Below are 14,458 nucleotides of genomic sequence, written 5' to 3' on the forward strand. Positions count from 1 at the left end.
TGGAAGGCAGATTCTGAGATCAGAGTGGCGCTTTTAGAAATTAATCTCAAGGGTAAAGGAAGAGATAGAAATTCTTGGAGTACAGTGTGTTGAGACACAGGTTAGCAGGTATGAATTCTAACAGTGTGATTGTCTTTAAAATAATCTACTTTTAGGCTAGATTGCTCCTCCTCTTGAAGAACTATCTATGGGCTTCTCTCTTTGTCACTCTCAGCATCTAAAAACTGTCCCAAAGAGATTCTGGTTCTATTATCTGGAGGCAGGGCATGATTAGAAGAAAGGACTAGATAAGATAATGGTGGTAAGAGTGTACTTGTTGCATGCATGTTTGCATTTATATGCATGCGTGTACACACTCATGTATCACAGAATGACACACAATGGTTTGCATGCCTAGAGAACTGCATGCTGGAATGAATGAAATTTCACATAATAGAAAAGGATATTTCTAGTGTTGGAAAATTAGGTTAAGAAAGTCAATGTGATTGGCTTAAAGTGCCAGGAAGTCTGGGACTGAGGTAACCATATAAATGCTTAGGTTGGAAGGAGAAGTGTAATAAACATATTTCTTTATATTGGAAATGTTCCCTTGATGGCAGTTAGGTTTTATGATACATAAGTCATTTTATTTACTGTCTTAATACTACATCAGCAGACAGACCTTATAGCAGTGCCCAGGAGTGAGATGCTGAAAGCAGAAACGAGGAAGGGAAGGGTGATCCCTATGCTGTCAGATGGGGTTGTTAAGAATGACAGGTTACTCCCCTTTATAGGGGTTTGTTAGCTTGCAAATCAGCATTTTGGTGAGGGGGAGCTGAGCCTTAGAACAAAGACAATTCAGTTCCAGCCTTCTGGATTGAAGCCTCCATTTCAGGATGCCTCTCCAAGGAGCACCCCTGCCTCGATGGACAGCTGATGCAAAGGTCAAAACTGAGGTTTCATAGTCTTTGGAATCTTTACTGTTTGGAAGCTGTGTGGGAATGGTTTGTTCTTATTTTGGAGAATATTTGAGGTGGAGGACTTTTGGTGTCTCTGCTGTGAGGCTTCATAGGTCCAGCAGGAAGACAATAGGGGCAGTTTTCTCTCTCCTCTTGGTTTCCACAAAAGAGACACTCTTTGCTAAAGGTCAGGAGATGTTTTGAGACAGTCTGGCTGTCTTTTTCTTCCCACTGGGATCCCGCTCTCTACCTCTGTTGACTCAGGTACCATTGTTGAGGTTGTTTTTCGGATTTCTGGTCTTATTTTTTTCCATCTTGTTCTTCCCCAGAGAGGAGAGTATCCCAGTCATGATAAGGCTGTTCGTTCTTTGTTAGATAAATGTTGACAAAGACAGCGGCCAGCTGAAGGTTTTATAGACTCAAACTCACAACAATACCACACATTATATAACCCCTTTTCTCATTCTAACCTGCAAACGGTCATCTCTTAAGTCTAGGAAGGAAAGTGGGTCTTTTGTGGCTGGAATAATCCATTGCTCCTTGGAGTGTTGCATTGAGAAGAAGACTCTGGTGGCTTCCAGACTCAGGAGCTCTGGGGTCAATTTTGCATGCCTGATGAACCTATGAAAGGAAATTAGGTGCCCTTGTGTGAGGAATCCACATCATTTTATTTTGACCTGCTATGATATTTCTCTGTAACCATGAGACTTAATTTTTTTCATGCTTTAAACCCTGTTTGTTTGGGTTACATGTTGCCATCTATGTGTACTCAAGTCACAGGGAATGTATTTCTTTGCTGGATTTTATAATCCACTCCTATTATTAAAGATTGTATGCTTAGTTCTTACAGTGGCACCAAAGGACCTTATTTTCTCTGCACTTTGTTACTCCTGGGAGAAGATCATAGAGATACTACTTCTGTCTGTATATTAGATAGAATTAGAATATAGAAAGGACAGGGGAGAGTAGGACTTTGTAATGGATCCCAACATTGGGCCAGCCATTCTGAGACTGACTGTGAGTAGGTGTCCAGATCCTCAGATTCAGGACAGTGTCTTCAGAATGATCTTCTAGACCCATTTCAGGTAAAGGAGAGAACACAAAGGTCCAGGCTTTCCATTTCCATGGTGGACTAAGTCTCTGGTTTGCATTCTTGCTAGGCTGATTTTAGTAACCCAGGGGTTCTAAAAACACCTCAGCAGCAGGTAGCCACTGCATCCCTGGACTTAGGGGTCATTTAGTCCCATGTGAACCCTAGTGACTTTGGGTTTCTGGCCTGCAAAAATACTCAACAGACTCAATGCTTTGAGACTATGCCAGATTGTCTGCTCAGAATGTCTGGACAGGCTTACTATTGAAGAACTCATTTTTATTTTTAAAGACAAACCCAGTCTTTGGGAACTCGGATAAATAGCTCTTTATCCACATGTGTGTAGAAATCAATACATAGACACAAGGAACAAGAAACATCAAGGAAACATGACATGCCCCAAAGGATAAAGTAAACTTCTAGTTAGACAACGAAAAGATGAGCTGTGTGAACAGCCCTAGAAAGAAAGTATTAAGTGGTCAGTATCCCTAACAAAGGGATTTAAATATAATATACACCCAGAGACATCTGTAGCTGGAAGAAAAATGAATAAAATGAATATTGCAATAGAAAGTTCCATGGCCGACTTAATTGAGCTCAGAAAACTTTGAACTTGAAGAGATAGAAGAGAGAAATAAGTAGCAAAGCATGAAGAAGCTTATGGAACTTCCAGGGAGGCATCAAGAAGGCAGTTTGTTTCAATTTGAGGCCACACACAGTAGGGAATTCAGGCACGGTGATGTAAACCTGGTAAAAGCCTATGATTCTGAAGGTCACAGAGTCAGGACAAGAACCTTCTACTGATGTTTTGCTAAACAGTGTTTCCCAAGCTGCCTTCTAAGTGTTTGTTTTTATGCCCATAGCTTAGCACTGCCCTCAACACTGGCTGGAGAATTATCTGTCTCGAGTGGTCAACAGTTGACACAGAGACTCACAACTAGTTATACTGTTAAAAGTAAGATTCTATTGAGTGCTCAGCCCTAAATGGGGCATCTGTATTAGCTTCGTATCTCCAAGTCTCAAGGAACATATCAAAAGAGGGACAGAAAGAATGTAAGAGCTGGAGGCTGAGGAAGAGTGCTGTGGAACTCTGTCTCTGGCCGTGACATGACTGTTGCACACACGAGTTGTGATTATCTGCACAGAATCGAGCCAACAAGGACAGGGAGCTCTGTCAGGCAGCACTAGCTGAACTCAGATATTAACAAAACAAGGAAAGAACAGGAAGAGGGAGGAAAACATGTGAGGGATTCTTTGGGGGAAAAATCAGAACTGGGCTTGTGATCAAAAGCACTGTTTACTTATATGAAATTGTTAAAGAGTTAGTAAAAGATATTCTAGAAGAAGAAGAAGGAGGAGGATGAAGAGGAGGAGGAGGAGGAGGAGGAGGAGAAGGAGAAAAGGAGAAAGAAGAAGAAGAAGAAGAAGAAGAAGAAGAAGAAGAAGAAGAAGAAGAAGAAGAAGAAGAAGAAGAAGAAGAAGAAAGCATCCAGCCAGATGGTAAAGGCATATGCCTTTAATCCAGGCACTAGAAAGGCAGAGGCCTGTGGATCTGAGTTACAAAGTATATTGCAGGACAGCCAAGGCTACACCAAAAGCCCTATCTTAAAGCTAAAACCAAAAGAAAACCAACCAACCAAAAACCAAAAACCAAAATCCCAAACCCAAACCCCCCCAAAACCCCAAAAAAACCCAAACAAAACAAAAAACAAAACAAAACAACAACAACAAAAAGCAAAGCAAGCAAGCAAATGTGTGACTCATATGAGTTCAAGCAAGATAAGAAAATGATAGAATGTGTACTTAAGGAAATAACCCACAGCTTCTGTTCTAAATGGATATCTAAGTATACAGAAATCCATTGAGTTATATAGTCTTTGGATCTGGTTGATTTCAGTGGGTGATCTTTTTTATTTACATTGTTTTTCTAATAATAAAATTTAAAATAAAGATTTTAATTAAAAACTTTAAAAGCAGAAACAATCTCAGAGAAAAGCACAAACATTCAGACAGAAGAAGGTTGAAAGTCTCCAATTAGAGTCACTTTGAGCAAAATTACTCCAAATTATAATTAAACTAAAGTCTATTGGAATCAGAGAATCCCGAAATCAGCAAGAGAAAAGACAGGAATGGCATGCAGGGGAGCTGCAATGTGTCTAAGAGCAGATTGCTCATTAGAACTTTATAAGCCCACCGAGAGGGGAGTAATAGAGTCAAAGGTCTAAAGAAAAAAAAGTTGCCGCCCCCAATACAGAGCCCAGCAAAACTGTTCTTCAAACATGGGTAGGTTAGGTCTTCCACAGACCAACAAAAGATGAGAAGGTTCGTCATCCCCAGAGTCTAACATCATAAGCTTCTCTTCAGGCTCAAATAAAGGATGCTAATTAGCAATATGAGAAGGTCTGGACATCTAAAGCTCACTGGGAAAGATAAATGACAGCTAACCACCCCGCAAGGAGTGGGTAGGTGGGTGGGGGAACACCCTTATAGAAGCAGAGGGGGATAAGATAGGGGTTGTCAGGGGGGGGGATTGGGAAAGGGGATAACATTTGAAATGTAAATAAAGAAAATATCCAACCAAAATTCAGAGTTCTCCAAAATTGTATAGTGGTGTATAAAAATAAAAAAACAGCTTTAATATGAAGGCTACAAGAAAATAAACCAGTTAAAACAATAGGTATACTCATGTAGTAAATGTCTTAGTTATTTTTCTGTTGTTGTAAAGAGGCATCATGGATAAGGTAACTAATAAAAGAAAACATTTAGTTAGGGGCTTGCCTGTGGTTTCAGAGGGTTAGTCTCTGATCATCATGGCGGAAGCATGGCAGTGGGCAGGCAGACATGGTGCTGGAGAAGTAGCTGAGAGCATATATTATGCCACAAGCACTAGGCAGAGGTGGGGAGGAGGGGAGAGAGAGAGAGAGAGAGAGAGAGAGAGAGAGAGAGAGAGAGAGAGAGAGAGAGAGGAAGAAGAAGAAGAAGAAGAAGAAGAAGAAGAAGAAGAAGAAGAAGAAGAAGAAGAAGAAGAAGAAGAAGAAGGAAGAAGAAGAAGGAGGAGGAGGAGGAGGAGGAAGAGGAGGAGGAAGAGGAGGAAGAGGAGGAGGAAGAGGAAAAGAGGAGTCAATTAGGAATGGGGAATAGTATGGGCTTTTGAAACCTCAAAGCAAGTCCCCAGTGACACACCTCCTCTAACAAGACCACACATCTAATCCTTCCCAAACTGATCTATCAGCCGGGGACATATGAGCCTATGGGAACCATTCTCACTCAAACTACCACAGTAAAGGATAATCAATATAAAAATATGAATTATGAGTTTAAAAATGGAAATGATACAGTGAAAGAGCAGAATAAAATGTAACCTGCTTGTGTGTGTGTGTGTGTGTGTGTGTGTGTGTGTGTGTGTGTGTGTTTGCCTTTTGTTTCTGTGAGCAAATGAAGTTGTTATTTGCTCGCTACTCTACCTCATACTGTTCTGGTGAGGAGGGGCTGGAAGCTTCATTTTGAATGTGCGTGTGGGTAAGCTTTCTCTATGGTGTTTGGATGAAAAAGAGCAATTACCATAAAGAAGTTCTTCCTGTTCCTTTCTTGGGCCTCTGCTAGAGAAAGCAGACTTTTGTTTAAGCTTTGATTATCTGTCTCTGTCTGTCTGTCTGTCTGTCTGTCTGTCTATCATCTATCTATCTATCTATGGTCTGTACCTGTTGATGTTCCAGGGATACTGGATTTTGAAGGTCTAAGTCTGACCTATGTATAAAACATAAAACAAACAAGCTACCGTTATTTTCCAGAGAGCTCACCACCAGGTTATACTTTGAGTCCCAGGGTCCTCCTACCTGGGGCTGTCATCACTCTACTTTCAAAGCCTGTTGACACATGTCCTATTATATAACATCCTGAGCCTTAAATTGTCTTTTCAGAAGAAATAAAAATAAAGGTATCTACTTCATATTTCGAAAAGCCTGCTCAAATTTTAATATGGAAAAAAAGGAAGAAAAAAAAAAAAGCCTTAATATATAAGAACTCATTTTGGTAAAATAACTTTATGTAAATACATACATATACACAAAAGATTGTGGACACATAACTAAAACACAGGCAAACACATGGATTCATAGAAAAAGTATCTATTGAAATCTGAATTCTTTATTTTTTGATAACATGCTAGCTTCTTATTCACATGGGCTGATATAAAAAATAACTTCTCATTTTGAAAGATTATTTTTCAGGGCATCTTTTTTTTCTTTAAATTGTTTTTCTTTCATTAGATATTTTTTAAATTTACATTTCAAATGTTATTCTCTTTCCAGGTCTCCCTTCCTGAAACCCTCTGTCCCATCCTCCCCTCCCTGCCCTGCTGCTATGAGGGTACTCCCCTCCCCACCCACTCCTGCCTTCTTGCCCTGGCATTCCCCTACTACACTGGAGCATCATACCCCCTCAGGCCCATGGGTTGCTCCTCCTACTGATGTCAACAAGGTCATACTCCGCCACATATGTGGCGGAGCCATGGGTCCTTCCATGTGTACTCTTAGGATGTTATTTTCAAGTTTGATCCATTTGCCTGCGACTTTCATGAAATCATTGTTTTTAATAGCTGAGTAGTATTTCATTATGTAAATGTACCACATTTTCTGTATCCATGCCTCTGTTTAGGATCATCTGGGTTGTTTCCAGCTTCTGGCTATTATAAATATGGCTGCTATGAACGTAGTGGAGCATGTGTCCTTGTTATATGTTGGAACATCTTTTGGGTATATGCCCAGGAGTGGTATAACTGGGTCCTCAGGTAATACTACGTCCAATTTTCTGAGGAACCACTAGACTGATTTCCAGAATGGTTGTACCAGCTTGCAATCCCACCAACAATGGAGGAGTGTTCCTTTTTGTCCGCATCCTCACCAGCATCTGTTGTCACCTGAGTTTTTGATCTTAGCCATTCTTTCAGGGCAACTTAAACAGCTCTTTTTATTATCTATGCTGCCTACATTACACATTGTTGCACAGGAAAATGTCATAGATGTTAGAGTGTTAACAATAGTCAAATGTGAATTTCTGAAAAAATTTAAAGAAGTACTTTCCTGACAAAAGAAAGCACAGATAAAAAGTTACAGGTGTCCCTTAAACCAGTCATGGTGGCTTACACTCATCCGAGCACTGGCATGCTGCAGCATGGGCATTACCATGAATCTGAAGCCAGTCTGGGCCACACAGCAAATTCTAGGCCAGCCAGCACTGTAGAGTGTGATCTGGGCACGCATTCTAGGGTAGCTATGATGTTCTCTTGGGCCCACCCATCTTTCTCTATTTCCATGATTCAGGAGGATGTGACTCTTCCCTTGCTCTTCCTGTTGATTGGCTGCTGACTACAGCTCCCATATGCTTTTTAAATGTACTTTGGTTTTCTTTATGCATTCTCTAAAGCTCCTCTCCCTGTGGCTGCTTGGCTACCTTGTAGTTGATCTCTATGCTGGTTTACCTCAAGCAGCAGGGTTCTTTCCCCCTTCTCTTTCCTACTTCCCTCCTCCAAGCAGCTTCTTATCTTTACAGCTTGATTACCATGTGATCACTCTAAAGCTCCAATAAAACAGTCCTTGAGCTTAAAAAAAAAAAAAGTGAGACCTTGTCTCAAAACACAAGACAAAACAAACCCCTTTCCATTTTGCATCCATGATTTACCTTTGTTTCTAAATATAATATTGGATGGGAGTATGGGTACCTACTTTTTAAAATTACCAAATGGGCAGTGAAATAGTTCTCTCCACTGTCTTTAAACTCAGCTAACAAGTGCCTCACCTTCATCACCTTGAATCCCATTGAATGTTGTAAATCTGTCTTGAGAAGAAAACACATTTCTTGGTTTCTCTGTCTTTAACTCACCTTTACCTTGAACCCCTTTAGCTTCCCCTTCTGCAAGCTTAGGTAGAAGAATGTTCATGTGTGAGGAGTGGCCAACTGGTTAGAGATTGGCTTTTATCTTAAGCAATACCTCTGGGCTACCAAATCTCAAAATTTTGCCAACTTCTCATCTACTCGAAATCTGTTATGAATCTCAGAATTCATGCAGTATGATGTGCATCAAAACGTTGTTCACACACTCAAAAAGTCACTTTTACTTTTACTATGGAAATCAGAATGTAGGAGGATTCAAACACTCCCTTGGAATGCTGGTCCTGGCTAGGACAGTTTGCCTAAGTTCTTGGATAAGATATCACAATCTCAAGACCTGTTTTAGAAACTTAGGCTTCAAGTACTGCACAGAAGTTGGAGTACTTGAACTCTGTACCTCTAGGACACCTTTCTCCTTCTTTCCTCAGTGAATTGACTTTCATTGTCATCTACTATGCAAAGATTATTTACACTTAGAAGGAGCCATTCTCTACCTCCAGAACAGAACTCTGAAAAATCTGTTTGTTTTAGTAAATTAATTTCTAAAATATGCCCTCTTTTCCTTTAGCATTTGGTTACTGACTAAAGCCCCTATTTTCCAATTAACTATTCCCAGGAGGTCACTTTTACTTTGAGCTGTGTTACAGGGTTCCAGACTTGCACTACTTTTCAGCATTAACCTGCACAGTGGAAGGTCTTGGCTACCTATTGCTTATGTGTGGATCTAGCATATGCTTCTCTGTTTCCTGGTGAGAAAAAAATACGTAGCACATTCCAAGCTTCAGTTTGGATGTTGTGAGGTCCATGTTGTCATATGTAAAGCCATAGCCCAGGGAATTGTTAGAGGAAGTGTCTTCTTAGTCACCGAGTCAGCTGAAAGACAACCTACTTATGCACACAAAACTCATGCAGAAACTGACTTGGAAGCTCTCTTTCCCACACTATAGCCTTCTGCTAAGAAATAGCCTGTGCCAATTGTGAGCAATGGGCCTCAGTGATGTTTTGTTCATGTTAATATGCCTGATGAATGAGAGATGCAGGAATGCATGAATTTGGCCTGTCACTCTCAGCTTTCTCTGTGGAATTACTGCAGGGATCTCACACATCAAAAGCAAGAAGATGCTAATTAAGAGTGCCACCACTGGAGCTAGTGGATGCTCTTCCCTGGAGCTTTCTCTCTTCTACAACCAAGATGGAACAGTCAGCTCAGGCTAGAGGCCAATGTTAAGTGGACCATTTCTCCCTCTAACTTCCAACTTTACTTTTAGCTACTGGAGACAAATACTCTGCCTGCACACTTTTGAGAGGAATAAAGAAAGAGAGGGAACAAGATGTTTGAGATAATTCCCGGCATCTTATTCTTCCAAATGTGGCCATTACACCAGCAATATCACAATCAGCCAAGGGTTTGTAGGAAGGAAGTATCTACTGCCTTACAACAGAGTGTTTGAGTCAGCATTTTGTGCATGTGTGTGTGGGGGTGTGTGGGTGTGCATGTGTATGCATGCTTGTGTGAGTGTATATGAGTGGTGTGTGTGTATGTGTGTATATGTGTCAGGGATTAATTTGAGGTTCTCACACATGTTAGTCAAGCACACAACACCAAGCTCTAGTGCTGGTCCTTAAGATGCTTTTTTTAAACTATAAGATTGTTATATTAGGATGCTAGTGTACTTTGTGCCGTTGAGATGACTCTCTACTATGCAACATTATACAAACTTTTCACGTTTCTGAATCTTGTTTTGAAGGAACATGTATCAATAGTGGATGTTTCAAGGAACTCAGCCTGGGAAGAGTCAGTCTTCGGAGAATCATGATTCCAGCTGGAACAGGTTTCCCCATCTTGGTTTCCATATGAGGTTCAATCTGTGTAAGCATTTGAATTTTGAATTTGAAGATATTCCATGACATTGAGACACCCATAGTGAAGTTATACGTTACATAAGAATCAGAAAGTTAGCACATAAAACAAAAAATGGAACTTTGGTTAAAAAAAAAAAACAAGCACACACACACACTTTTTGGAAAGAATCCTTTTGGATGTTATTATACTCCAGATTTCCTTGCTGTAATGGTTAATCTCCACTGTCAACTTGATGAGTTTAGAATCACTATGGAAACACATCTATGGATGTAAGGATGTTTCCAGGGTAGTTTTAACTGAAGATCAATGACTTATTCTGAGTATGAGCAGGGTGAGTGTAAGCTCTGTGAATGTGAACACTGGGAGTGTGAACAGCATCTTTATGAGAGGTCTGAGATCCTGGACTGAATAAAAAGTGAGCCCCATATACAGACAGAGAATTATAAGTAACTAGGGAATGGAAGCAGCAGAAATAATCTTCTCCAGGATGAGTCTCCTGATTGGTTATCCTACTTGAAGTAATCAGCCCTTAGAATACACATATATATATGTGTGTGTGTGTCGGTGTGTTTGTGTATGATTTGAGAGCTGACCACTTGGCATAGAATAACCAATTAGGATCTTATATATGTATATATACACATAATACACACATACATCTGTATATATATATATATATCACATATATATTAACACTAAATGTACTGAGAAGATTTATATATATAAATTTAGGCATACACATATATGCACACATATGTAACAATATTTTTAAAAGCCTTGATTTCTAGAGGGAACAAGGGATTATATGGGAAATGATGAAAGAGAAGGGGAAATAGCTCAATTAAATTTTAATTAAAAGTAAAAATCAATTTAAAGTTGAAGTGAACTGATCACAAGCATCCACTTCTCTCTGCCTCCTGACTATGAATGTAATGTGACCAGTTACATCACGTTCTTGGTGCTATGACTTCTTGGACATGATAGACTGCATCTCTTTTCAAACAATGGGCCAAGACAAACCCTTCTTTAATTTTCCTTTCTCAGATATTTTCTAACAGCAGTGGGGAAAGGACTGAATACCCCTGCCATTGTATGCTATGTATATATGAAGTTAGGTGGGGTTTATTACTGCCATTGACATTTGATATTGATTCTTTGGATAAGTTAACCAGATTAGTATTTGTACACAACCTGATTTGAGAAGCATGTTACTTTAAATACAATTACCCTTGAAATGGTTGCATGCTCATACTTTTAGATGTGATGGGAACTGATTGGTTATATGGATAGCAACCTATGTCTTCTATCCTGAGCTGTCTTATGTGAATGCATGGAACAGAGTGGGCCATGAAGTTACCCATATGACTTCCTGTTGGCAGTTTTGAAAGAGAATTCCCTCCATAGGCTCTATGTTTCTATGTTTGAATGCTTGGTCCTTGATTAGTGGAACTGTTTGGGAAGAATTAGGAGATGTGTTCCTGTGGTAGCTTTAGGCTTCAAAAGCCCATCCCTGGTCCAATCTCTCTCTCTCTCTCTCCCTCTTTCTCTCTCTCTTTCTCTTTCTCTTTCTCCCTGCTGCTTGTGGATTAGACATGAAGCTCTCAGCTACTGCTCTAGTACCATGTCTGTCTACTTTCCACCATAATGATCATAGACCAACTTTTTAAAAACTATAAGCAAACCCCCAATCAATATTATAAATTTCTTTTATGTGTGTATGTGTGTGTGTGTATGTATGTATGTATGTATATACACGTACATGCATGCATGTGATTACAGGTATCTCTGGAGGCCAGAGGTATTAGGATTCTCTGGAGTTAGAATTATAGGAGGTTGTGAACCTCCCAACATGGATGCTGGAAACTGAACTCAGGTCCTCTGGAAGAACAGTGCATACCCTTAATTTCTGAGACATCTCTTCTGTGCCCCATAGATTATTCTAGACAAAGAGCAGAAATCTACTCAAGAGACCCACCAGCTGGACTTTGGTAACTTTAATGCAGTCCAGAGACTCATTCTTAAAGTAATAATTATTTCAGAGTTTAACAACAATGACATTTTTCTAGTTAATAGTCTTTGATGAGCACAGATCAGGATGCCAGCCAGTTCACATTGAGAATACAATTACTGTATACATGAGAATAATGTTCCCTGCAGATCACTGTACATTCCTGGAGGCTACTTAGATGAAAAGCTGACTTATACTCTAAGGGAAATTCCAAAATTTTCACCATGAAATCAAACTAGATCAAGGACATTAACTAAGAGAGACTTGTGGGCTATTAATTCTTTCTGAAGTGAGCAGATTCTTCCATTGACATGTGTTTTATGTGAGGTCTTTAAGTTTAGCAGTGGGGAATTGCATGGGCTGGATGATGCACTAAAATTGCTTTCATGAGTTCTTTCTTCTACATGCTCACAAGAACTGAAGTTATGTGAGTCTCAAAGGCAAGGGCAACAAACTTCCTTACCTAGCAGGGAAAGCTTCTACACTTAGTAGAAAAGCTTCTGTACCTAACATACAAAGCTTCCATACGCAGCAGGAAAAACAGGTTTCAATATTTCATTCTATTGCTGTCAAACCCTTCTCCACTTCTTTGACCAAATTTGTGGTCCAACTAGGAGAAAAATCATGTCAGAGTGAGAGTCATTATTCAACAGACATGCAAAGGTGTTGGGTTATATTTTCCTTTAAAGGTTCTCACTGGACAAGTAGATTACCAGGCAGTCTAACAAGCTCAACATGGCTCTCCTCTCAGCTCCTCCTTAAGAGACACCAAGAATCCCAAGACAAAGTAATTCTCACAGTCTTTCTTCTGCTACCTCATAAACATGGCAGATGGATGGGTCATGTGACTCTGTCTTTGTATTCCTAATTATATTCGTTGTGAGATCTAAATTGTGAGTTAGAAATAGTTTTCTTTTTAATAAAGGATAACACAGTAACACAGTTGTGTTGTGGGACACAGTCTCTGTCAGTTTTGCCTCTAAGGAAGGAACACATGACTGAAGACGTATGGCTGTGCTCTGATACACTCTAAGTACCAAAACTTGGGTTTCATATAATCTCTATGTAGTGATTCTTTTTCACTTTTCTAAGTACACAAAGGTGAAATTTAAAGGGGCTCTGCTAGGGATGAGGAAAGGGAAAGGTGAGAAGAGAGGGAGATGAAAAAGAATAAGGAGAAGGGTAAGTATAATTGAAATACATAGTATGGAAGCACGGAAATAGCACACTAATCCCCTCTTGTGTAATTCATATACACTTATAAAGTATAGATGCAAAACCATTCTAAGTTCACAAGTTGTATAGAAATAAGTGACAAGGTATGGTTACCTGATCCCTAGTCTCTGCCTGTACTGCTTTGTCTCTTGCTTCTGATCTAGTGACAGGAAATAATATTTTCTGTCCATATTTCATGTTTAGAACTTGGGAGGAGGTGCGATCATTTAAACAGTCATGCTCATGGGTGTTATACTAAGATGCATCGTTCAATTCCTAGTTTAGCTTCATGTGGTAAAATCTCTCCAAGCACTGGTTTCTTTATCTGTCATTCATAATTCATGTCCCTCATTGGATTCTGAGATATAATGCATTCAAAATGTTCAGCATCATGCCTGCTGCGTAGTTTTAATACCATAGGTAGCAGTGTACCACATAACCATTACTGGAGGACCCAAGCTTTTCTGTTTCCTAACATATGTTCCCTTTTCTGTCAGGCAGGTCAGCCACCTCATTGAGACTCAGTTTTCCATTAAAGGCCAACCTCACATCTCAAAATAGCAGGGACTCCTTTCTCTGCTTATAACATATTAGAGGCGATCACTATTTTATAAAAGTATTGATGACAAGAATTGACCTTGGAATTCTGAAAGCTTTTGTTGTGGAAACTTGTGTTTACCACGGGTGTCAGGGGCATCGACTCCTTGCCTGATGTCTTTCTGAGCTTGATGACACTTCGTGTGAAACAGATTCCTTTTGGAATCACAGGGGACAGCGACTGCTCTGTGAAGAGCAGCCTGGCATGCACCAAGCTCCTTCCTACCTTGACAACAACACTGTGAGGTTTATAAAGCTCAGTTTTCAGGGCCCAGGTGAGAAAAGGCCCACGAAATGAAAGTTCCTCCCCAGCTAAGTGAACTGTGCCATCCAATTATTTCCAATTACAATTGCATTTCTTTCTTTAATGTTTTCTATGCTGATATCCAAGCTGTTAATGAAGCAGCCCCTTCTTTATGATCCCCATTGTTGCAACTTGCTGGGCTTAATTGCTTTGTCTCCATAACAGACAGATATTCTGAACAATTAGCCAATAATAAGGAAGCAAGATGGGGAAGTGGCTGAGATTCCTTCATTTTAATTAGGCTGATAGTGCACCCTACAGCTTTGAATCAGGGCTGAAGTGCTATTTTCAATAGCATTCAATAACATCCAACTAGAGCTAATAAATTTATATTTCTAATGCAAAAGAATCCCTCCAGTCTCAACTGGTCCTTTCCTTTCTTTCCAGAATGATAATCTTTGCTCTGCACATGGCATGCTTCACGTTCAGATTCCTCCATGGTGCCTCTGCTATTCCATAGCACCTCTGTGTTGTGCAGAGGGGCAATGGAGTATCTGCTAGTTCCTTTGCACAGATCCAGGGACTTGACCTGACTTGGGGGTGGTGAGGGAAT

The sequence above is a fragment of the Arvicanthis niloticus genome, chromosome 6 (assembly GCF_011762505.2).
Source record: "Arvicanthis niloticus isolate mArvNil1 chromosome 6, mArvNil1.pat.X, whole genome shotgun sequence".
Lineage (NCBI taxonomy): Eukaryota > Metazoa > Chordata > Mammalia > Rodentia > Muridae > Arvicanthis > Arvicanthis niloticus.